Raw genomic sequence first — 26,967 nt, 5'->3', positions numbered from 1 at the left:
CCAGCCACTAAGTCCCCCCTGGATCCCCTTGTCTCCTTCTCCACCACACTTTTCTGCCCTCCTCCCTGACTCCTCTATAATTATTAAAAATTATTAAATTATCTACCACACACACACACACACACACACACACACACACACGCCTCTTTGATGCTTTATTATCTACTAAACCCCACACCCAGACCCCTCTGTGATTTTCTACACTCCAATTACAGCCCCCTCCCTCATTCCATACTGCTCTTTCTCTCCCCCATCCTCCTTTTCACCCACCTTCTCACCTTGTGGGGAGGACAGCTGAAGCAGCTCTGGGGCGGCGGGATGTCCTCCTCCTCCAGCCAGGGTACGGACCGTGACGTTAGGTGCGTGCCTGCGTCGTGTGCTGCGTCCCTGCCTGTTAACTCATCGCTGGTGTAATAAAGAAAACTGTATCCCTGTAGCAGAATGTGACTCTCCTCCACAGGGACACAGTTTCCTTTATAACACCGGCCCGGAGCGAGGTCCCCTTCAGTACCGAAGGGGAGGAGAGTGGCAAGGTCCGCATATGCTTTATTAAAAGAAAAAGTGCAAGGGCAGATGAACGGCCCCTGTAAATATGCCACTAACGGCTCCTTTGCTGATATATGGGGCTCAGGCCCCGGATAATTTGACCTAGGGATGCCCCTGCCTTGGATGGCAGCATGAGAAAGGTGAGGGAGTAGAGGAGCGGGACAGCTGACAGCTCCTGCTCCACCGTGCTGTCAGCTGTCAGGCAATTGCTCCGCATGGCAAAACAAGGTGTGCGCACGAATCTCGGGACTTCAGTCCCGGCCTCAAGTTCAGGGCCGCGATTCGTGCGCACGCCTTGTTTTGCGCATTATCTGCATTATCGGCAGGTTAGAAGCCGATACCGATAACGGGAAAAAATTTGAATATCGACCGATAATATCGGCCGTGCCGATAATCGGTCGATCCCTATTACTTACATCCTTTCTTGGTGAAAAATCACCAAATTTCATGAAAATTTAGCATTTTTCTAAATTTGAAACTCTCTGCTTGTAAAGAAAATGAATATTCCAAATAAATTATATGTTGATTCACAAATACAATATGTCTACTTTATGTTGGCATCATAAAGTTGACATGTTTTTACTTTTGGAAGACATCAGAGGGCTTCAAAGTTCAGCAGCAATTTTCCAATTTTTCACAAAATTTTCAAAATCGGCATTTTTCAGGGACCAGTTAAGTTTTGAAGTGGATTTGAGGGGTCTTCATATTAGAAAGGACCCCATTATGAAAACTGCACCCCTCCAAGTATTCAAAATGGCATTCAGAAAGTGTGTTAACCCTTTAGGTGTTTCACAGGAATAGCAGCAAGGTAAAGGAGAAAATTCAAAATCTTCATTTTTTACACATTTTTACACATTTTTGTAGACCCAGTTTTTCAAATTTTACAAGTGGTAAAAGGAGAAAATGCCCCCCAAAATTTGTAACCCAATTTCTCTCGAGTAAGGAAATACCTCATATGTGTATGTCAAGTGTTCGGCAGGCGCAGTAGAGGGCTCAGAAGAGAAGGAGCAACAATGGGATTTTGGAGAGTGAATTTTGCTGAAATGGTTTTTGGGGGGCATGTCACATTTAGGAAGCCCCTATGGTGCCAGAACAGCAGAAAACCCAACGTGGTATACCATTTTGGAAACTACACCCCTCAAGGCACGTAACAAGTGGTCCAGTGAGCCTCAACACCCCACAGATGCTTGACAAATTTCCGCTAAAGTTGGACGTGAAAATGAAAAATTTTATTTTTTTCACTGAAATGCTGGTTTTAACAAAATTTTTTCATTTTTACAAGGGGTGATTGGAGAAAAAGCCTCCCAAAATTTTTAACCCCATTTCTTGAGTATGGAAATACCCCATTTATGGATGTAAAGTGTTCTGCGGGCGAACTACAATGCTCAGAAGAGAAGGAGCTCCATTGAGCTTATGGCGAGAGAATTTGTAATGGAAGTCAGGGGCTATGTGCGTTTACAAAGCCCCCCGTGGTGTCAGATCAGTGGACCCCCCCACATGTGACCCTATTTTGGAAACTACACCACACAGAATTTAATAAGGGGTGCAGTGAACATTTACACCCCACTGGCGTTTGACAGATCTTTGGAACAGTGGGCTGTACAAATGAAAAATAAAATGTTTCATTTTTACGAACCACTATTCCAAAAATCTGTCAGACACCTGTGAGGTGTAAATGCTCACTGCACCCCTTATTACAATACGTGAGGGGTGTAGTTTCCAAAATGGGGTCACATGGGCTTTGTAAACACACATGGCCTTCAGTTTCGGACAAATTCTCTCTCCAGAAGCCCAATGGCGCTCCTTCTCTTCTGAGCATTGTAGTTCGCCCGCAGAGCACTTTACATCCACATATGGGGTATGTTCTTACTCAGAAGAAATGGGGCTACACATTTTGGGGCGCTTTTTTCCTATTCTCCCTTGTGAAAATGAAAAATGTAGGGTAACGGCAGCATTTTAGTGAAATTTTTTTTTTTTCATTTTCACATCCAACTTTAATTTATCAAACACCTGTGGGGTGTTAGGGCTCACTATACAACTTGATATATTCTGTGAGGGGGTGTAGTTTCCAAAATGGGGTCACATCTGTGTATTTATTGTTTTGCGTTTATGTCAGAACCGCTGTAAAATCAGCCGCCTCTGTGCAAATCACCAATTTAGACCTCAAATGTACATGGCACGCTCTCACTTCTGAGCCATGTTGTGCGCTCGCAGAGCACTTAACGCCCACATATGGGGTAGTTCTGTACTCAGGAGAAATTGTGTTACAAATTTTGGGGGTCTTTTTTTTCCTTTTACCGCTTGTGAAAATTAAAAGTATAGGGCAACACCAGCATGTTAGTGTAAAAAAAAATTTTTTTTACACTAACATGCTGGTCTAGACCCCAACTTTTCCTTTTCATAAGGGGTAAAAGGAGAAAAAGCCCCCCAAAATTTGTAACGCAATTCCTCCCGAATACAGAGATACCCCATATGTGGCCCTAAACTCTTTCCTTGAAATACGACAGGCTCTGAAGTGAGAGAGCGCCATGCGCATGTGAGGACTAAATAGGGTATTTGAATCCGCCACAAAAATACCCTACGGCAGTGTTTCCCAAACAGGGTGTCTCCAGCTGTTGCAAAACTCCCAGCATGCCTTGACAGTCAGTGGCTGTCCAGAAATGCTGGGAGTTGTTGTTTTTCAACTGCTGGAGGCTCCATTTTGGAAACACTGCCGTAAAATATGTTTTTTGTTTTTTTTATTGGAGTGTGGGGGGGGGGGGGGGACTAGGGGTATGTGTATATGTAGTGTTTAACCCTTTATTATGTGTTAGTGTAGTGTTTATAGGATACATTCACACGGGCGCAAGTTTACAATGAGTTTCTCGCTGGGAGTTTGAGCTGCGGTGGAAAATTTGCTGCATCTCAAACTTGCAGCAGCATTTTCTGTAAACCCGCCCATGTGAATGTACCCTGTACATTCACATGGGGGGGGCAAACCTCCAGCTGTTGTTGCAAAACTACAACTCCCAGCATGCACTGGCTGGCAGACCATACATGCTGGGAGTTGTAGTTATGCAACAGATGGAGGCACATTGGTTGCAAAACACAGAGTTTGTTACTTAACTCAGTGTTTCGCAACCAGTGTGCCTCCAGCTGTGGCAAAACTAGAACTCCCAGCATGTACAGTCTCTCAGTGCATACTTGGAGTTGTATTTTTGCAACAGCTGGAGCCACACTGGTTGCAAAACACTGAGTTAGCTAACAAACTCAGTTTCACAACCAATGTTTGTCCAGCTGTTGCAAAACTGCAACAATCAGCATGCATTGACAGCCGAAGGGCATGCTGGGAGTTGTAGTTTTGCAAGAGCTGGCTGCACACTTTTTCATAGAAAAAAAGTGCCTCCAGCTGTTGCAAAGCTACAACCCCAAGCATGCACAGACTACCAAAGGGCATGCTGGGAGTTGTATTTGGAACTCCAGCTGTTGCAAAACTACAACTCCCAGCATGCCCTTTGCCTGTGCATGCTGCGATTTGTTGCTAAGCAACAGCAGGAAGTGATCAGGCCTCACCTCCTGCTGGATCCTTCCGCTGGGGACGCCACCGCTGCTGCCGCCGATCCTGCTGCTTCTGTCGCCACCACCGGTCCCGAGGGGACCCCCGCCGGACCAGGGCAAGGTAGGAGACCCCCTCCGGCGCCGATCTCCGCCATCTTCGCCGTCCCGATCGCCGCCCAGCAGGGTTGTAATTGATTGGTCGTTCCGACCAAAATTAGATTTTTTACACTAAAATGCTGGGGTTACCCCTAAATTCTTCATTTTCACAAGTGGTAACAGGAGAAAATGTCACCATAAATTTGTAAGTACATTTCTTTGGAGTAAGGACATACCTCATATGTGGGCGTAAACAGCTTTGCCGGTGCACACCGGTCAAGGAAGAGCAGGAGCGCAGTCAGGGGCCTTGAGCTTCAACATAGCTGCCTATGGAGCCAGAACAGCGGGACCCCCCCTCAAGGACCGTTACATGGGGTAAATTACTAAAATGGGGTACAGTAAGACATAATATCATAAAACAGGTTATGTTCCCAGAATGATGACCCAGAGTATATCCAAAACTAAAAAATATGCCCACCCCAAACTAGGGATCGACCGATTATCGGTATGGCCAATATTATCGGCCGATAATCACGATTTTGGGCATTATCGGTATCGGCAATTACCTTGCCGATAAGCCGGTAATGCTCCGCCCCCAGCGCACCGCGACCAAACCAGATGAACCAGATACCGGTTTTTTTTTCCTCCCACGGTATGGATTTTTGCATATAACGCTATACCGGTCGGGCCCCTCCCCCGCCCTCCGAGTCAATAAAAAAAAATGAACTTACCCGTAATGGGGGTGGTCCGGGCCATCCATCCTTCCTGTAGTGTCCGGCGGCATTCCGGGTGGAGGGTGAACCGGTCCGGGCTGTCCTTCTCCGGGGGTCATCTTCTCCACTCCAGGCAGGCTCCGGCCTAGTACGCTCCATAGACGCCGCTACGCCGTGACGTCAGGTGCATCGCTGCGCACGGGCGTCACTGCGCAGCGGCGTCTATGCTGCGTTACTAGGCCGGAGCCTGCCCGGAGTGGAGAAGATGACCCCCGGACAGCCCGGACCGGTTCACCCTCCACCCAGAATGCCGCCGGACACTACAGGAAGGATGGGCCATGACAGGTAGGGGGAGAGAAGCGGGTGGTGGCGGCGGCGGCCTATGGCACCGCAAAAGCCACTGCAGTGCATTGATTTAAAGCGCCCGCTTTAAATCAATGATCTGCAGCGGTGTCGCGGGGGGATAAATAGCCGATAACTTATACCGGAATATCGGTATAAGTTATCGGCTATCGGCCCTAACCTCCACCGATTATCGGTATCGGCCCTAAAAAAACGATATCGGTCGATCCCTACCCCAAACCCTATTGTCTGAATCATCATTCTGGGAATCTGATTTGTGTGTCCGTCACTAACCTGTTGCTTCAAATTCGCACCCCGTTCAGGTGGAGAGAGAGTGCTGTGTATTTGAGGAAACATTAAAAGTCCCCGATGATAGTGACTCGGTGACCCATGACCCATTTTACGAAAAAATACCCCCAGAGGTCTTATCAATTTTTTTTTATGAAAATTTTTTTGGGCAATGTAGTGATTTATGGGGTTAAAACTTGAAATGTACTCTGGACTTAGTACATTGGGGCCAAATTATAGAAAATTAAAATGAAAAGGGAAAATTTAGTACTGCATGGAAGTGTGATACTCACTTAAGCAGTTTTTAATGCAGAGGCCCAGATGATTGGGGCAAGTGTCACATTGAGTGGTGGTTTCCTTCCGTATCCCCCTCCTGTGACACACTCTGCATTTTTTCTGGGATCGTCCCTTCTTTCCAGTGTGCTGGCACCTATAACTTAAGTTCCTTGGGAACTCCTCACTGCTCTTTCCCGGTCGCCAAAGATCAGGGCCTTTAAGACTTCTTCTTAAAAACTGAAGGTATCCCTGTGTTGCCAGCATGCTGGGACAGTACAAAAGAGTTGTACATATCAACCTGTACCAAGTAGACCGCAACTTTTTTGTACCATACCTGTGTTTTGCGCATGGCATTGTATAGCTTGAGGATTTGATCAGAGAGATCAACTCCCCCCCATATACTGATTGTAGTCCAGAATACAATCGGGCTTGAGGACCTTAGTTGTGGTACCTCATACAGGGACAGGTGAGCTGCCGTTACCATGAATTGTGGTCAGCATAAGGACATCCCTCTTATCCTTATTCCTGACCAGCAACAGGTTTTCATGGGTAAGGGCACGGACTCACCCTTGAGCATAGGTGTCTTGATCAAATTTAGAGGGAGGCCTCTGGTTCTTACGCATGGTCCCACAAGCGGACATGGATCTGGCGGCAAGGGATGTGAACAGAGGGATGCTGGTATAAAAGTTGTCCATGTAAAGGTGGTAACCCTTAACCAGCAATGGGTGCAAAAGGTCCAAAACTCTTTTCTTGCTAACACTCAGAACATTCTGGGGGTTCAATACGGGAATCTTGTCCCTCATATACTCTAAACTTGTAAATGTACCGGTAGGTATCCTCACAAAGTTTGTAGAGCTTCACGCCATACCGCACCTGCTTCGAGGGAATATACTGGTGGAAGATGAGTCTCCCCTTAAAACTGATGAGAGACTCATCTACCGAGAGCTCCCTGAGGGGTACGTAGGCCTCCAAAAATTTGGCCCCAAAGTGATTTATGACCGGCCTCACTTTGTAAAGCCGGTCATAGGCAGGATCATTTCAGGGGGGACATGCTGCATTATCAGTTTAATGGAGGCATTTCCAAATGACATCAAACCGCTTCCGTGTCATGACCATACTGTAAAGCTGGGTCTGGAAGAGGACGTCCCCACTCCAGTACTGCCTGACACTGGCTTTTTTGACCAGGCCCATATGAAGCACGAGGCCCCAAAATGTCCTCATTTCGGCTGCATCAATGGCCTACCATTCAATGGACCTAGCCAAAAACGAATCGGGGTGGTGGGCAATGAGCTACTGGGCGTAAAAGTTCGTTTGCTCCACCATATGATTGACAAAGCGGTCACTAAAAAAAATAACCAAAATTGTTTATTTCAGTGCATCCGGCTGTGTCAATCCGGATTCCTGAGTCGCTAACAAACTCAGGAATCCGTGGCTGATAACCCTCTGGATGTCTCCAGACAGGTTCACCGGAAGGGGGCTCCAGTACGCTTGTCTGGGGGGTCTAACTCCTATTACAAGCGGAGTGTGTGTGTCTGTGTGGGGGGGGGGGCTCCTGTACGCTTTTCTGGGGGTCTGACTCCTACTACGAGTGGAGTGTGTGTGTGTGTGTGGGGGGGGGAAGTATGTAGTGTGTGTGTGTTTGGTGTATACTTTATATATGTGCGATTATAAGTCACCAACAGGCAACCCAAAAAAATAAATTTTTCCCATATACCCAATTTTTATATAAAAATGCAATCTTTATTGTTAATTCTGCACATTAAACTTGTTTAAAATCAACACACGCCATATCGTCCTAAGTTGTGAAAAATAACTTGACCATCAGGTCTAATAAAGCACACCAATTCAAGGTGCCTGCTGGAACACCTTTGTTCTTTGGAATAATGGGACAATGGCATCTGGGTTAAAAACAATTTAACCGGCCCCCCTCAACATGTTTCACTACCAAAGTAGCTTTGTCATGAGGCAAACTGGCACTGAATAAAAAAAAACACTGTGTTGGGGGTTTTATAACCTCCCCTCATGAGGGCACAGGAAATTGGCAAAGAGGAACTGTCCAATAGATTTAAGCGAAACGTGAGTGACAATTCAATTGACCAATAAAGATATGCCTACGGTCTAAACCTATCAAATATGTTATACCTCCTTCCACCAATCCAGAGGGAGTATCTGTGACTGAGAAGCAAATCAGTCAGTGATCGTACATAAGCTCCTTGACTGACAGGTTAGATGCCTAATGAGCCTGCATGGAGTCTGGTCATGACGTTCTGCGCAGAATTTCCCTGCACTAAGTAGAAAAAAACTTACCCGATCAGTACCACCGGGATGGATACGTATGCGCAAGCGCCGTCATCTGAAAGCCACTCGCTAAATTCCAGCTGCGCACAAGACTTAGATAGAATAACAGTTACGCAGCAAAGAACTTCGTCTGAACAGGTAAGCACTCCATTGAGATGTCAAAATGAATGAACAAACTTTGCTTTTTAATACACTTGGCTGCGGTCTCGTTCATTTCTTTTCAATTCAGTTTTATTGGAAAATTAAACATGTGATAACACGTAATGATACTTTTTAAGAGCACACAAACACAAAGAGAAATATCAAGGATACAAGCAATTTGACAGACTTGATACATCAATATTGCGAAAAGGTTGTTTGTTTATTTGGGATATAATAAAATATTTCAGAAAGTCGAATATAGTTAAAGCTGAGTTAGGTAAATTCTTCTTCAGTAATCCTGTGTATGCATCGGTAAAAGTAGAACAACTATAAACAAACCTAATTAACCGAGAACATTGCGTTATCATGTTTATGAGCCGTGCGATTTGCGACGTATGACAGGAGCAGAACAATTTGAATCAGTAGATCAACAAATGCTCCTTTTTAAAGAAGTGAGATCTCAGGACCCCGTCCGCCCCCCATATTTCATGTGGTCTTAACATCGGTCGGTAAAATAGTCGATTGGATAATGAAACTATGTGTTGTTGTATTGGCGGAACCAATTTTCTCATTGTTTAAGAAACTTGTTTAGGGGTATAGTACCACCTATAATGTATTTTTTTCTAATTGTTCCCCATGATTAGAACATTGGAAAAAAGATGGCCTATGTGGAGGGCTTTTTGCCATGTTAAAAAAGAGTGAATTTTTTACCTAGTTCCTCCTCCCAATTCAACATATATTTGTTTTTTTTGAAGTGGGTATCAAAATTATAGAAGGAATAGAGCGTACCCAAGCCCCTCTTTTTTCCCGATGATATTGAAAAAATCGTGTCAGAAAGACATTGGGATAACTTGCAGATACACTCTCTATATTTTGTAAGATGTTGGGATATTTTATTATAGTTATCTAGTTCGGTATCTGGGAGATGGAACATTTTCTGGAGGTGGGTGAAAGGTTTGTCAAATAATAAGTAAGTTTCTGAGATGTAAGGTTTATGTTGAGAATGTTTGATTTGATTTAGACTTGTTAATTTTATAGTATGATAGCGAGCCAAATTCTTGTATATGATTTCTAACTGCTGTCAGAGATTTTAGAGGGTTGGACAGGAGGAGTAGGACGTCGTCTGCATAAAGATTTATTTTGTTATGGGACTTACCAACAAGGATGCTCTCTATATTAGGGTCGGATCTGATCCTGGATGCCAGAGTCTCCATGACCATAATAAAGATTAGCGGTGATAGAGGACATCCCTGCCTGGTACCATTGGTGATATTAAAGGGAGAGGACAATACTCCATTGGCAAAAATGTTTGCAGATGGATTATTATATAAAGCCCAAATAGCGTGAGTGAACGTCTCAGGGAGCCCAAATCTATGGAGAGTCTCCCGAGCAAAGCTCCAGTGAACGCGGTCGAACGCCTTCTCCGCGTCCAAGGAGAGGAGCAGAGAAGGCATCCGACTCAAGCCGGCCCAAGAGACCAGATCTACAACCCTGCGGATTCATTCCGTCCTCTATCAAACGGCCACCCACGAACCCCACCTGATCCCTATGTATGAGTGACGGAAGGTGTTGGGAAAGTCTGGTAGCCAAAATTTTCGCGTAAAGCTTGACGTCCACGTTCAACAGAGATATAGGCCTTAGATTGGTGGGCCAATCAGGGGTCTTGCCCGTTTTAGGTATGGTAATAATTGTAGCTTTTACCATTTCAGGTGGAAATATCCCTCCCTGTAATATGCCATTGAACATGGACATCAAGCTTGGTATAAGGATTGGTGAAAGAAATTTGTAGTATTCTGCATTAAAACCATCAGGGCCTAGGGGATTTTTTTTTTTTTCTTAAAGATTGTATAGCTTTACTAATTTCTTCTAGCGTGAAAGGTTTAGAAAGTTGTTTTTTGGCATCATCAGGGATTCTAGGCAAGTCACAAGAGTTCAAATAGTTTAAAATGTGAGTTTTATCTGTTTGTATTATATCTTTATTATCTTTAAGGTTGCATAAGTTGCTATAATATTCAATAATTTTATCTGCAATTTTTTGGGGATGAGAAACTTTTTGGGAACCTTCTGGGGAATTAAGAAAAGGAATTCTGATTCTTGACTTTTTGTTTTTCCCATTAAATTAGCCATTAAACTTGTGGGTTTGTTCATATTTTGGTAATAATTTGTTTTCATTTTCCTAGTATGTTTGTCGAATTTTTCTTGTAAGAGTTTGGCCAGTTTTAGTCGTTCCTGTCTGAGAGAGAGAAGGGAGATCAGATTAGCAGTGTTTTTTAATGCTCAGATTCCAATATTTTTTATCTTTCTAAGGTTTGGTTGAGTTCAATGTTAAATGCTTTTTTTGCTTTAATGAAAATACCTCTAGTAAAGGCTTTATGGGAACACCATAAAATGGCAGGGTCTGAGACTGAATCTTTGTTAATCTGAAAAAATTCAGTTAATTCCTTATTTAAAGACTCTATGGTTTTGTGGTCGTTTAAAATAAAGGAATTTATTTTCCATTGGTATATATTGGAAGGGAAGTTTGGCAAACCAATGGACATTATGGAGGGTGCATGGTCTGACCATGTGATCAAGCCTATTTCACACTTAATTACATCCTTAATCGACCATACATTTGTTATGAAATAGTCGATCCTAGTGTAAATGTTATGAGGGATAGAAAAGTATGTGTAGTCCCTTTCATTGTCATGTATGCACCTCCATATGTCCAGCAGATCATTATCATGTAACCAAGAGTTAAGTTGTACAGGAGGGGAGCGAGAGGATGATGTGGAATCTATAGAGATGTCACTAACAGTGTTATGGTCTCCACATAAGATCAATTTCCCCTTGCTGTACTTTTTAATTTTCTTTATCAATGTGTTAAGGAAATGTAATTGTCTCTAGTTAGGAGAATATATATTAGCAATAGTGAATAAGGTGTTATTGATGCTACAAACCAGAATCAGATATCTCCCTCCGCTATCTACAATTTTGTCATGTTCTATAAACGTGACAGAGTCTCTGATCGCTATTAGGACACCTGCTTTCTTAGATGATGCATTAGACATATAAATGTGTGGAAAATTTTTATGGGAGATGGAAGGATGATTATATTTTTTCAAGTGCGTTTCTTGAATGCATGCCACATCTACCATAGATTTTTTTTAAGTCAGACCACATGTGCGATCTTTTATGAGGGCTATTCAAGCCCTGCACATTGTGCGTATAAAATGTAATACTCATATTATGTGTATGTAAGAGAATAGAAGGTAATAGTAATGTTTACCCTTCGGAAGAGGTGTAGAAACAGGGGGAAGGACGTGGCCCGAGACCCACTTACTAGTATGCAATAATCGTGACACGGCATCAGTAAGACATGTATCTTGAACAAACATAAAGAAAAACAAAGTAATAAACAGAAGCATAACATTAGGTGAAAAAGGAAAAAAATGAAATGTGCAGAAATATCTATTCTGCGCAGACTGGGGGGAGTCCACTTCAGTAAAAAGTAGGGAGAGGAAAAAAATAAAAAAGATGAACAAAGGGAACCGATAAAGGTCTATTGAGACATGTTCATGAGGGAATTTCGAAAAATTTCAGAAAGTGACCCTGAAGTGGACATTTATAGGATCAGTCCGGATTATCATTCGTTGCATGAGAAGGACTGGATGATATTAGTCCCCATTATTTCAGCAACTCTGTACCATTTTCAACCGAATCTACGATGAATGACTTGTTTTCATGAGAGATGATAATTTTAGTCGGGAAGCCACATCTATATGCAATGGAGTTGTTTCTTACAGCTGTCGTGATTTCTTGCAGTTGCTTCCTCACTTGAAGGGTGTGTTGGGATAAGTCGGCGTAGACTTGGATGTCTTTGTATAAGATTGGAATGTATTTTTGTTTCTTTCTTACGTTCTTCATGAGTTTATCTTTAGTGTGGTAAAAATGAATTCTCATGATAACGTCCCTTGGGACGGCATCGGGAAGTCCCCTGGGTTTGGGTAGTCTGTGGACGCGATCTATTATCAAGTCGTTCGGAGAGCTGTCCGGAACTTCTTAGTTTCACATTATTTCTTCTGTTTCGGTCTTCCAGATCCGCGACTTTCATGCGTAATTTCTCCAATTCTAGTTTTGTAGAAGAATGGTCATGCGCTAAGTTATTGTTTGCGGCGGCGAACTCTTCCATTTTAGATTCTACGTGTTGTATTTTTCCTTCCACCGCTTCTACTCTTTTATTTGTTTCGGTAGAGGCAGCAGCAAATTCTCTTTTGAAAGCTTTATGGAGCATTAACATGGTCTCTTTGATAAAATTTTCAGAAGCAGCGTCTTCTGTAGCATTCAAAGAATTTAATGCCGATTCAAAGTCTACATCTTGAGACAAGGTTCCTCCAGTTTTGTCAGTTGTTTCCCCTCATTTTGCTTTTTGTTTTACGGGGCTATTTGAGGGAGACTGTGAGATAGATTGAATTTCTGCTGTTGATGGCATCTCTCCCTGATCATGGATTTCTCCTAAGATAGCGAACTTGTTTCGAGTAATGAATTGATTTTTGTCTTTGTCTTTTTTTTTCTTGTCTTGAGACATTGTATTAATGACCTTGATTGTATTCAATGTTGTAGAGGTACGTCTGGGAGAATAATAATTGCAAGTAGGAGTATGCGTAGAATTAGCCAATTTTTGAGAACTATTTCTGTGTTTTGTCATAGCCTAACATCACATGCGAGAACTGGTAGTATGTTTCAGAGGTCTCCAGATTTGTTATAAATTGTGAGGAAAATGAACAAGGATGTAGTTGCTTAAAATATTAATATTTATCAATGTAGGCTCAGTTGCATCGCATCCCTTCCGGGGTGAACAATCAATGGTATTTTGTCAGGGATCTGTTAAGAAGCATTCATAAGATACACAGGAACTGTGATGATAAGGCTTTCTTGAACTGTTTGAGTTCACAGTTGGTATATATCTGAGCTTACTTCAAAGTCAATAATAAATTGTAAGTTTATACGTAGGCTTTGCAGAGTACCTATGAGGCAGGAGATACGGGACTCAAGGAAGCTAGAGTATAGAATATATGGTGTGAACTTCAATGTGGACCTGTAATATAGAGATATCAAAAGCGGTGTAGTCAGGAGCCAGAACAGCAGAATATTTTAGATATGACTGTTCAGGCAGTCTTCTGTATGATATATTGATGTAGCAGTAGTAGATGAATCAATATGGCACCCTTTGCAGGTTTCTGTATGTATAGGTGCAGGGTATGTACTCTCTGTATATTCTGGCAGATATGAGTTAATATAGCTGCAGTGTTTCCCAGTTTGGAGGGTTATAGAGGTAGCTGGGGGAGTTTCGCCGACGAGCAGTGACAGTGAGGGAGATGTTCAGAATCTGCTCCTTTAATTGAAGCTGAGGCCGGGGTTTGCAGCACGTCACAGCTTAATATAGGGGGCGAGGACCAGAGGCAGTGCACCGCATCTCCGTGGCTTCAGGGTTTTGTTGAGGGGCCCCGACACTTCCTACCTCCGGACTGTGGAGTCTCTGCTGCTTCTAGTGTCGTTAAGGCAAGATCTCACAGCGGCCACTGTGTCTGGGATTAGCGCTTATCGTGCGCTCAGCTTGAAAGTCCCGGCCCGTTGAGGGAAAGGAAGATGTTGTCGTCCTCGTAGTGCTGTGGGCTGCAGCAAAATGATATTGCTGTATCAGGGTATGGGTCTCCGATCTGCCGCTCAGCCCTGCTCCCCTCCACTGCAAGGATATGGCCGCCGCAGGTCACTTCCGGCTTCTTCAGGAAGTCGGCTGGCGTGTTTACAGCAATGGCGCCGGGCACCGGAGCTACAGGTCAGTGAATTTGAACATGCTCTAACCTCTCCAAAGCTCCGGGGACACTGCTTCAGATGTCTAGTGTTTGGCGGGCAGTAGGAGTTTAGTGGGCTGCAAACGCGGTATTAAGAGGCCGTTTTAGGATTCAGTTCTTAGCCCACACACGCAGCAATATGCAGAACCTGGAAGCGGGGCAGCATCTTAGAGCTGTGAACTTTCCCGGCTTCTGAATGGGTCCACTGCGGTCACGGCATGATCCTTTAGGTATATTCAAGGTTTTTAGGGTCAACTTTCAGGATTAGTCGGGATTTAGTAGCTATATTCCCTCTTTTCAGTGAGGAACTCTCACTCCATGCTGCCGCTCGCTGGGCTCCCAGGCTCCGCCCCCGGTCTCGTTCATTTCAAACACCACTAATTGAAGCACAGAAGAATACATTACATTTACTAAATATATTTCCCCTGTTTGCCCTGCCGGGCAAGAAACTTTTGGCTAATAAACCATGTGGTCCCGTTAACCTTATATTGATATTATACATGGGATCAGATGACATTAATTCACTTGGATGTGAAACGCCCATTAGCTATACTTATATAATAGATCAGACCAATTGTTTTATTATTACTCATTATTTTAATATTAGGCAAACTTGGAATTTAGGAAAACCGATCTATGACTATTGATCCCTAATTAATTTATATGTTGAATTATTTCATGGCCGACATACATATGTATATAACAAGATCAATTGAATAATGTCAACATGTTGAAAACTTCTAAATTGTTGTATGGTTTCCCCGACATAAATCCTGGGACATCTACATTGAGTGATATAAACAATTCCAGCAGTTTGGCGATGAATTCCCTTATCACATACTTGCATCCATCAATCGGATTGGTGAATTCTTTTGTTTTTGGGACTAGTTGACATAAAGAACAATTCCCACATGTGTAAGATCCAGTGATGTTAGACCTGAGCCATGTGCCGCTGATGGTATCTGAAAAATGTCTCTTAACTAGGTGTTCCCTGATGTTCTTTCCACGCCTGTCTGTAATGGATATATAAGGGGTAAGTACCTCTCTTAAATCACTGTCAGCTAAAAGGATAGGCCAATATTTATTTACGCAGAAGACCCATCACTTGACGATTGTTCTTATCAAAAGTACCTATGCATCTCACGATTTTATTCCCAAGTACTATCTTTGATCTTCTGTTGGTCACCAAAAGGGCACTTCTGGGTGTATCCCTTGCTCTATGCAGAACCTTCTTCAGATACCCTCTTTAGGGCAGCTGGATGATAACTTCTCCACTGCAAGAAGCTATTTGTTGATGTTGGTATCCTGAAGATTCTAGTTTGGATGCTGCAACTCTGCTCCAGCGAAATTTGAAAATCCCAAAAATTAAGAGTATTTGTGTTAAACACGTCTGTTAATTGCATACCTATATCGTTGTGATTAAGTGCCGTGACAAATTCCTGGAATAAATTGATGGTGCCATCCCAAAATAAAAGAACGTCATCTATAAATCTACCCCAAAATAAAATGTGACTAGTATACCTTTGAAATGTGTCTGAAAAAACAATAGTGTCCTCCCACCACCCTAAAAAGAGGCTGTCAAAATAACCTATAAGCAAGTGGCTTAATTATCCACACTCCATATACCTGTCTCATTTATGGTTGCGTGATTATAAGTCACACACCGTTATAAAAAAAAATTTTAAACGCTGCGGCCAAAAAAAAAAGGGAGGCCAAATGCAGCGCCCTGAACCCCTAATAGGGCCCAGGTCATGCTGAAAAAACTGTGACGGACCCTTGAGGACCTATTAGGGGATCAGGGGGGGGATTTTTTTTTTACTTCTATTTTTAATCTCCTACCTGTCCCTGCTCACAAAATCACCCTGACTAAAGGACACTTCTTCAGCCCTGAGGGGCTCAGATCTTCACAGAGTAGGGGTCCCTTGCTCCTTCTCACAGCTCTGCCCATTGACTGAACTCAGTGGGCGAGCAGAGCTGCGAGAAGGGGACATAAACCCCTCCCCTGCCGGCTGCTATTGGTCGGACGATCGTTCTGCCAATAGCAGTGCTCCTGGGGGTGACTAAATTGCTACCTCCCCATAGATACAGGAGGTGATTGGGAGTGTATTCTACACCCCCGATCACCATGTATCTCCGGGTCATCAGGTCACTCGTGACCCGTATGACCGGAATCGCCACAAATCGCCGGTATGAATTCACCGGTGATCTGTGGCGATCGCAGGCATGGGGGGTTCTCAGGACCCCCCTGGGAATTTGCACGGGGTGCCTACTGATAGATATCAGCAGTCACCCTGGTCCGGTCCTTGCCCGACGGGGACCGAAATTCCCACGGGCATACAGGTACGCCCTGGGTCCTTAAGTACCAGGGCATAAGGGCGCACCTGTACGCCCTGGGTCCCTAAGTGGTTAAATATCCATCTTCAGTTGTAAGCGTTGTGCCTCCCATTGCACAATATTCTTTGGTGAGTGCATTTGAACACTACAAATTGTTCTACAGTTTCCATACAAGGCAGCGCTCTGTGTCTTTGTGCTTCCAGAACAGCAGCACCCTTTTTTTGCACAGTAAGTAGCACTAGAAACAGTGTCACCCGTACGATCTACCTTTATATGCAGGTTAGTGTGAAAGAACCTGCTATCATATTCCCTTTAAACTGTAGTAAAATTGTTCTATATTGCTCTTTGCTTTTTGCTTCTTTAAACATTAAACTCGGTTTGATCAAAATTTATCTCTAATAAATAAAGGGAAAATAGAATCTAAAATAAAAAAAGGAATCTTGCAGCAGCACACAAGTAAGGTGAAAAAAATGGTGATTTATTCCATAAGAAAGTGTTTTCACAGCAACCAATGTTTCGACCAGAATCTCCTAGTCTTTTTCAAGCAGTGCCAAGAGAAAAAGACTAGGAGAGCCTGGTCGAAACGTCGCTTGCTGTGAAAACATTTTTTTATGGTATAAATTACCATTTTTTTCACTTTACTTGTGTGCTGCTGCAAGATTCCTTTTTGTACACAAATGGTGGGCTCTTGACCACAGCCCCAGAAGCTGTGAGCACCATACCTCTACCTGGCATTGTTAGAGGTGTGCTGTTCTACTCCCTATTAAAAATGTAATCTAGTTATTTTCTGTGTAATGCTTTTATTATTTAGTGGTCTTATAATGATGGTTTACAAGTTACTTAACATAGCAACCAATCAGATTGCTTTTTTAATGTTTAAAGAGGCCTCTGAAAAATAAGACACAATCTGGTTACTATGGCCAGCTGCTCTGCTTTTCTTCTACATAGGTTTTGATTAACCTCCCTCTTAATGCTTTATGCATCCTTAGTAAAAAATTAATAAAAAGTCACAATTCTGTCTCTAATAAATAGTAATTGCTGAGCATTGACTGTAATGCCTATATCTGAACACTTAAAGGAAAAATATTCTGAAAAGATGATGACTTAATTTGATAAGGTTTTTGTATAAGAATAAAAATAAAATATTTAATTACTGAAAGATAGCTTATGTCAAAGTTATTACAGAACCATTTTTTTTTTCCAAATGTCATAATTTGTATGAAGAGAACAAATATCCAGAAGATACAACTTCTTTTTTATTAAAAGAATAGCTGTCAGAGCCTTGATTGCATTCAAATGCCTCCGGGTTACAGGACAACTCTGTAATAGGTCCTTGATGCAAACTTTAAGACTTCTAGACTTATAACCCATTGGGGTTCAAAATAGAGGTTTTTGTTTGTTTGTTTGTTTGTTTTACAGCACTGTTCATGTTTTTTTTTTAATTTAACTGAATTGCCAATGGAGCATCCAAAAGCTACATCCAAGAGCAGTGCGATCAAAGCCTATAGTCACAAAAATATACCAAATGTCAAACCACATATCGATGCATACCTATCTTCTGGTCCTAGTAGTGAAAGCAAAATAAAATTGGATTTTGGCAACGCTGGACCAGTAGTGGTAATTAGGCGAACTCTGAGATGAATCTTTAAAATAACGGTATTTATTAATAGCACACTCAACCCTGCACTGTCCTGACGAAGGGTCTTAATGCTTTGAGTGTGCTATTAACCCCTTCCCTCTTGGGCCATTTTTCATTTTTGCACTTTTGTTTTTTCTTCCTCACCTTAAATCATAACACTTACAATTTTCCACCTTAAGACTCATATGAGGGCTTGTTTTTTGCACCACCAATTTTGCTTTCTAATACCATCAATAATTTCACCACAAAATCTAAGGCGAAACCAGAAAAAATATATTTGTGGGGCAAAATTGAAAAATAAAAAAACTCGCCCTTTTTGCCACTTTTCAGTACAAATGACACCTTATCTTTATTCTGTTGGACCATACAGTTACAAGGATACCTAATTTATATAGGTTTTATTTAATTTTGCTACTTTAAAAAAATGATTACTACATGCACCAAAATTATTAGGTTTACAATTGTCATATTCTGACCCCTATGACTTTTTTATTTTTCAGTATAAGGGGTGGTATGAGGGCTCATTTTTTGCACCATGATCTAAAGCTTTTATTGGTACCATTTTTGTTTTGATGAGACTTTTCGATCGCTTTTTATACATTTTTTAGGGTATACAAAGTGACCAAAAATATGCAATTTTGGACTAATTAACATTATATTTTCATAGTTCAGACATTTACTCACATGTTTATTTTTATTTTGTTGTATTTAACTTTTTTTTAAATGATAAAAGGGGAGTGATTCAAACTTTTATTAAGGAAGGGGTTAAATCACATTTATAAACTTTTTTTTTCAAACTTTTTTTTACAATTATTTTTAGTCCCTTTAGGGGACTATTACATGCAATACTTTGATTGCATAAACTGAACAATGTTATGCCATAGCATTGCATTGATCAGTGTTATCTGTGCTCGATTGCTTGAGCCTGGATCTCAGGCTTGGAGCAATCAAGCTTCGATCGGACAACGGGAAGGATGGTAAGTACCCTCCCACTGTCCTCTCAGCTGTTCGAGACACTGCAAATTCACCGTGGAGGTCCCGGACGGCCCTCTGAGCTAGCCGCAACAACAATCTCCCATTTTAGATGCCGCAATGAACTTTGATCGCAGCGTCTAAAGGGTTAATACTGGACATCAGCCCCATATTAGCTTCGGGTCCCGGTTGCTGGTAGCAACTGGGACCCACCGGGTACAATGCGTGCTCACCTGCTAAGCACGTGTCATCCCGCGGGAGCCCGCAGTGGATGTAAATATACATCCATTCGTGGGAAGGGGTTAATAAATATTGTTATTTTAAGATTAATCGCAGAGTTTGCCTAATTACCGCTACTGGTCCAGCACTGCCAAAATCCAATTTTATATTGCTTTCACTACTGTTTCTTGCCGACCTGCACCTGTTTGGATTGGATGGATTGTATGCCGCAGGACCACTTGTGTCCACCCCATAAGCGAATTCAGGCGTTGTACACTTGGTAAGGGGATTTCTCTGTTAATTATATTGAATTGTACTACAGACCTCACTAGGGGTGCGTACCCCTTTTTCTTTTCTTTTTCCATATAATCTGGTCCAGTCCAAGTATTGAAGTACAGTTAGAAAAAAAAATCCAAGATCTTTTATAATTGTAATTTTTTTTTTGCCAGTTTCACAAAACATTCCATAAAATTGTAATTAAAAAGAAAATAACAAATTGTTTCCTCGTTTTTAGTAAATCTAGAACATCTTAACTCTTTTGAAATACACCACAACACAGCTGAATAATCATCATTGGTACCCCAGGGTCTGAAAAATGTATGGTTCCGTATACAGAATGATAAATAGCATTTTTTTCTCACTGTTTACTTGTTTTCTCTGAGATCTCCTCTACACACGATTTCACAAAGATGATTTAGGTGGTAGTATTCCCAAAACTGAATGATCTATTATTTGAAAAAGAACATGGTGATATTTATCATCTTGGATAACACAATAGGGCCCTATTCCACCAAGTGATTATCAACCAACAAATGAACAAAATGTATGTTTAAATAGGCTAAACAATCATTGTCCATCAACCACACATGTCCCTGTGTATCAAGAAGCTGGTGGCTTTTTACAGCAAAGGGCCGCACAAACTAGCCAATGATCTTTCATGCAGCCCTCCTTTCACAATTGCCAAGTCTTGTAATAGGCTCTGTAAACGATCACTTACAACACATAACAGACTGTCTAATTCTGCTCTAAATGTCCTTGATATCTGCTGTTAGGGTAAACAAGTAGATGCTTAACTCCTCTAAAAGTATAACCAGTAGAAAGCGAGATTCTGATCCCCCAGTATCCCACTGTAGCCCCTTAAAGGGGTTCTCCACCCCTAAACATCTTATTCCCTATCCAAAGGATAGGGAATAAGATGTCTGATTGCGATTGTCTAGCCACTGCGACCCCGGCGATCTCCATGTAGTTTCCCCGGCACTCTGAACATTATGTTCAGTGATTTTAATTTTTCACGTACAGACCCACATGAGACCTTGTTTTTTGTGCTACTAATTGCAATTTGTTATGGCATTAATCATTTCACCACAAAATCTACAAAGAAACCCCAGAAAAAAAATTTTGTGGAGTAAAATTTAAAATTAAATCCTGCCATTTTTTTTTTTTGGGGGGGGGGGGGGGTAAAAATGTCACTTTATATTTATTTTACAGGTCCATATGAATGCAACTATACCCAATTTATATTGTTTTTCTGTTTTATTATAACTTATTGTACGAGAATTAGTATGCTTACTCTTCTGACCCTTAAAACTTAATTTTTCTGTATACGGGGCTATATCAGAGCTATTTTTTGTGCCGTGATCTGTAGTTTTTATTGATACCATTTTTGTTTTGATGGGACTTTTCATCGCTTTTCATAAATTTATTAGGCTATTTGAAGTCACCAAAAATACGCAACTTAAATATTTAAAATACTTTGGTATTTTTTTACATTCACGCCATTGACCGTGCGGTTTAATTAGCATTATAGTTTAAAAGTGCAGACATTTACCCATGGTGCGATATCACATACATTTATATAAATTTTTGTTTACAACATTTTATTTAACCTGTTGGGGACGAAGGGCGTATGCATACGCCCTTGCGTCCTGGTACTTAAGGACGAAGGGCGTATCCATACGCCCGTGGGAATTTCGGCCCCCGCCGCGCGCCGGGCGGGGACCGGGCCGGGGTGACTGCTGATATCTATCAGCAGGCACCCAGTGCAAATGCCCAGGGGGGTCATTAGACCCCCCCATGTCGGCGATCGGCGCAAATCGCAAGTGAATTCGCACTTGCGATTTGCGCCGATTCCGGGTCATTACGGGTCTATGGTGATCCGGAATAGAAGGGGGATCGCGGGTGTCTAAGACACCCATGATCCCCCTAAAGCGATAGGAGTGAGGTGGCAGAGTTGCCACCCCTCCTATCTCTGCTATTGGTGGTCTAGACGCGACCACCAATAGCAGATCTGGGGCGGAGGGGTGTACTTTCGTTTTCCCCGTCCTGCCCACCCACAATAGGCGGGGCAGAACGGGGAAACCGAAGAGGAGCGGCGCCGGAGTCCACTTACCCTTCCAGAGGCAGCGGAGCGACGGGGATCGGTGGCGGCGACGGAGATCTGCGGCGGCGTGCGGCAGAAGAGGACGACTCCCGGATGCGACGGAAGCCGGTGAGTAGTTGCCTAGCAACATCTAGAGGGCTACAGTCTGAGACCACTATAGTAGTCTCTAGACTGTAGCCCTCCAGATGTTGCAAAACTACAACTCCCAGCATGCCCAGACAGCTGTTTGCTGTGTGGGCATGCTGGAATTTGTAGTTTTGCAACAGCTGGAGGTCTGCAGTTTAGAGACCACTGCACAGTGATCTCTATACTGCCCTCTAGATCTTGCAAAACTACAACTCCTAGCATGCCCACACAGGCTGTTTGCTGTCTGGGCATGCTGGGAGTTGTAGTTTTGCAACATCTGGAGGTCCACAGTTTGGAGATCACTGTTCAGTGGTCTCTAAATTGTAGCACTCCAGATGTTGCAAAACTACAAATTCCAGCATGCCCACACAGAAAACAGCTGTCTCGGCATGCTGGGAGTTGTAGTTGCGTACCTCCAGCTGTTGCATAACTACATCTCCCAGCATGCCCTTCTGTGATCAGACATGCTGGGAATTGTAGTTTTGCAACAGCTGGAGGCACACTGGTTGGAAAATACTGAGTTAGGTAACAGAACCCAACTCAGTATTTGCCTCCAGCTGTTTCAAAACTACAACTCCCAGCATGTACTGACAGACCGTGCATGCTGGGAGTTGTAGTTTTGCAACAGCTAGAGGCTCACTGGTTGGAAAATAGTGTGTTAGGTAACAGAACCTAACTGAAGGTTTTCCAACCAGTGTGCCTCCAGCTGTTGCAAAACTACAACTCCCAGCAGGTACTGACAGACCGTGCATGCTGGGAGTTGTAGTTTTGTAACAGCTGGAGGCTCACTGGTTGGAAAATACTGAGTTAGGTAACAGAACCTAACTGAAGGTTTTCCAACCAGTGTGCCTCCAGCTGTTGCAAAACTACAACTCCCAGCATGTACTGACAGACCGTGCATGCTGGGAGTTGTAGTTTTGAAACAGCTGGAGGTTTGCCCTCCCCCCCCCCCCCCCCATGTGAACGTACAGGGTACAGCAAGTTTCCTGCTTCAAGGATGAGCTGCAGCAAATTTTTCGCCGCAGCGCAAATTCCTAGCGGGAAACTCACCGTAACCCGCCACTACACTACACTAACACCTAATAAAGAGTAAAACACTACATAAACACCCCCTTACACTGTCCCCCCCAATAAAAATTAAAAACGTATTGTACAGCAGTGTTTCCAAAACGGAGCCTTCCGCTGTTGCAAAACAACAACTCCCAGCATTTCCGGACAGCCACTGACTGTCCAGGCATGCTGGGAGTTTAGCAACAGCTGGAGGCACCCTGTTTGGGAATCACTGGCATAGAATACCCCTACGTCCACCCCTATGCAATCCCTAATTTAGTCCTCAAATGCGCATGGTGCTCTCTCACTTTGGAGCCCTGTCGTATTTCAAGGAAACAGTTTAGGGCCACATATGGGGTATCTCCGTACTCGGGAGAAATTGCACTACAAATTTTGGGGGGCTTTTTCTCCTTTTACCCCTTATGAAAAGGAAAAGTTGGGGTCTACACCAGCCTGTTAGTGTAAAAAAAAAAAATGTTTACACTAACATGCTGGTGTTGCCCTTTACTTTTTATTTTCACAAGAGGTAAAAGGAAAAAAAGACCCCCAAAATTTGTAACATACCCCATATATGGGCGTAAAATGCTCTGTGGGCGCACAACAAGGCTCAGGAGTGAGAGCGCACTATGTACATTTGAAGCCTAAATTGGTGATTTGCACAGGGGTGGCTGATTTTACAGCGGTTCTGACATAAATGCAAAAAAATAAATACCCACATGTGACCCCATTTTGGAAACTACACCCCTCACGGAATGTAACAAGGGGTACGCTCCATTTACGCTCCACAGGGGTCTGACAGATTTTTGGAACAGTGGTACGTGAAAATGAAAAATTTAATTTTTTTGTTTGCACAGCCCACTGTTCCAAAGATCTGTCAAACTGTACCCCTCATTACATTCCGTGAGGGGTGTAGTTTCCAAAATGGGGTCACATGTGGGGGGGTCCACTGTTCTGGCACCACGGGGGGCTTTGGAAATGCACATGGCCCCCGACTTTCATTCCAAACAAATTATCTCTCTAAAAGCTCAATGGCGCTCCTTCTCTTCTGAGCATTGAAGTTCGCTCGCAGTGCACTTGACGTCCAAACATGGGGTATTTCCATACTCAGAAGAAATGGGGTTACAAATTTTGGGGGGCATTTTCTCCTATTACCCTTTGTAGAAAAGTAATATTTGGGGAAAAACCAGCATTTTAGTGGAAAAATATATTTTTTTCATTTACACATCCGACTTTAACAAAAAGTTGTCAAACACCTGTGGGGTGTTAAGGCTCACCGTACCCCTTGTTACATTCCTTGAGGGGTGTCGTTTCCATAATAGTGTGCAATGTGGGGGTTTTTGCTGTCCTGGCACCATAGGGGCTTCCTAAATGGGACATGCCCCCCAAAAACCATTTCAGAAAAACTCACTCTCCTAAATCCCATTGTTGCTCCTTCGCTTCTGAGCCCTCTAGTGCACCAACCGAACACTTGACATACACATATGAGGTATTTTCTTACTCGAGAGAAATTGGGTTACAAATTTTAAGAGGATTTTTTTCCTTTTACCCCTTGTAAAAATTCAAAAACTGGGTCTACAAGAACATGCCAGTGTAAAAAATGAAGATTTTGAATTTTCTCCTTCACTTTGCTGCTATTCCTGTGAAACACCTAAAGGGTTAAAACACTGACTGAATGTCATTTTGAATACTTTGAGGGGTGCAGTTTTTATAATGGGGTCATTTATGGGGTATTTCTAACCAGAAGACCCTTCAAATCCATTTCAAACCTGAACTGGTCCCTGAAAAATTCCGATTTTGAAAATTTTGCGAAAAATTGGAAAATTGTTACTGAACTTTGAAGCCCTCTGGTGTCTTCCAAAAGTAAAAACTCATCAATTTTATGATTCAATCATAAAGTAGACATATTGTATATGTGAATCAATATATAATTTATTTGGAATATCCATATTCCTTATAAGCAGAGAGCTTCAAAGTTAGAAAAATGCTAAATTTTCACATTTTTCATGAAATTTTTGCATTTTTCACCAAGAAAGGATGCAAGTATCGCCGAAAATTTACCACTAACATAAAGTAGAATATGTCACGAAAAAACAATCTCGGAATCAAATTTATAAGTAAAAGCATTCCAGAGTTATTAATGCTTAAAGTGACAGTGGTCAGATTTGCAAAAAATGCTCCCGTCCTTAGGGTCATAATGGGCTCCGTCCCCAAGGGGTTAAAAAAGAGGAAAAGGGGGATGATTTAAACTTTCATTAGTGGAGGGGCTTATTTACATTTATAAACTTTTTTTTTTTTTTACACTCTTTTCACAACAGTCCTAAATTTATTAAATGGTGGAGGGAATGTGAAAAATATGGTGCTGGTACACAATTATTTTGAACTGACACTTCAGCACACCACTTTGTATGATTTCAGCTACTTTTATTTTGCAAATTTTTATCCCGTTTGTGACTTTTTACAAATACTGTCTGCATCCAGTTTTTGAAGACTGTTCTTGGCTTGTCTAGATTTGTAAGCTTTGCAACAAATTCTGTGACAAATCTGTATCTGTATCACAATAAACCTAGATTTTTTTGTGTAAACCTTTACAGATTTTACAATGCGATCAGTCAACCCATAAAAAACAGGTAAATCCTTTGATAAATTTCCAGTTTTGTTCTGGAGACCTCATCTAGAAAAAGACAAAAAAAATAAAAAATTGTCCATTTTATTAATGTTTTGCTCACAGATGGCATTTTTTCCCACTAATCTTTGGCACCAAAGAAACTCCTCAGGGCCTTTGCCTTCATGAGTATTCCTAGCTGTAACATTTTTATACTTTCAGGAAGCTCCACAGTTATTTCACTGCTTTTAAACACTGCGTAACCTTTCTCCCTCCCTATCATGCCATCTCAGTGCTCCACAAGAGGTTAACCCCTTAAGGACTCAGGGTTTTTCCGTTTTTGCACTTTTGTTTTTTCCTCCTTACCTTTTAAAAATCATAACCCTTTCAATTTTCCACCTAAAAATCCATATTATGGCTTATTTTTTGCATCACCAATTCTACTTTCCAGTGACATTAGTCATTTTACCCAAAAATGCACGGCAAAACGGGAAAAAAAATCATTGTGCGACAAAATTGAAAAAAAAAACGCCATTTTGTAACTTTTGCGGGCTTCCGTTTCTACGCAGTGCATATTTCGGTAAAAATTACACCTTATCATTATTCTGTAGGTCCATACGGTTAAAATGATACCCTACTTATATAGGTTTGAATTTGTCGCACTTCTGGAAAAAATCATAACTACATGCAGGAAAATGTATACGTTTAAAAATGTCATCTTCTGACCCCTATAACTTTTTAATTTTTCCACGTACGGGGCGGTATGAGGGCTCATTTTTTGTGCCGTGATCTGAAGTTTTTATCGGTAAGATTTTTGTTTTGATCGGACTTTTTGATCACTTTTTATTCATTTTTTAATGGTATAAAAAGTGACCAAAATACGCTTTTTTGGACTTTGGAATTTTTTTGCATGTACGCCATTTACCGTGCGGTTTAATTAATGATATATTTTTATAGTTCGGACATTTACGCATGCGGCGATACCACATATGTTTATTTTTTATTTTTTTTACACTGTTTTATTTTTTTATTGGAAAAGGGGGGTGATTCAAACTTTTATTAGGGAAGGGGTTAAATGACCTTTATTAACACTTTTTTTTTTACATTTTTTTTGCAGTGTTATAGGTCCCATAGGGACCTATAACACTGCACACACTGATCTCTTACACAGATCACAGGCGTGTAGTAACACGCCTGTGATCAGTGTTATCGGTGCTTGACTGCTCCTGCCTGGATCTCCGGCACGGAGCAGTCATTCGCCGATCGGACACCGGGGAGGCAGGTAAGGCCCCTCCCGGTGTCCGGTCAGCTGTTCGGGACGCCGCGATTTCACCGCGGCGGTCCCGAACAGCCCGACTGAGCAGCCGGATCACTTTCAGTTTCACTTTAGAAGCGGCGGTCAGCTTTGACCGCCGCTTCTAAAGGGTTAATACCGCACATTGCCGCGATCGACGATGTGTGGTTTTAGCCGCGGGTCCCGGCCGTTGATTAGCGCCGAGACCGACGTGATATGATGCGGGATCGCGGCGCGATCCCGCTTCATATCGCGGGAGCCGGCGCAGGACGTAAATATA

General features: G+C 42.3%; 1 protein-coding gene across 3 annotated transcripts in view; it reads left to right on the top strand.

The window, feature by feature from the left end:
* OSBPL10 (oxysterol binding protein like 10) overlaps window positions 1-26,967 on the top strand; it is an 857,577-nt gene that overhangs the window by 572,584 nt on the left and 258,026 nt on the right. The gene's annotated exons all lie outside the window — the stretch shown is intronic.

Source organism: Hyla sarda, chromosome 5 (assembly GCF_029499605.1).
Source record: "Hyla sarda isolate aHylSar1 chromosome 5, aHylSar1.hap1, whole genome shotgun sequence".
NCBI lineage: Eukaryota > Metazoa > Chordata > Amphibia > Anura > Hylidae > Hyla > Hyla sarda.
This window is presented reverse-complemented; position numbering and strand designations above follow the sequence as displayed.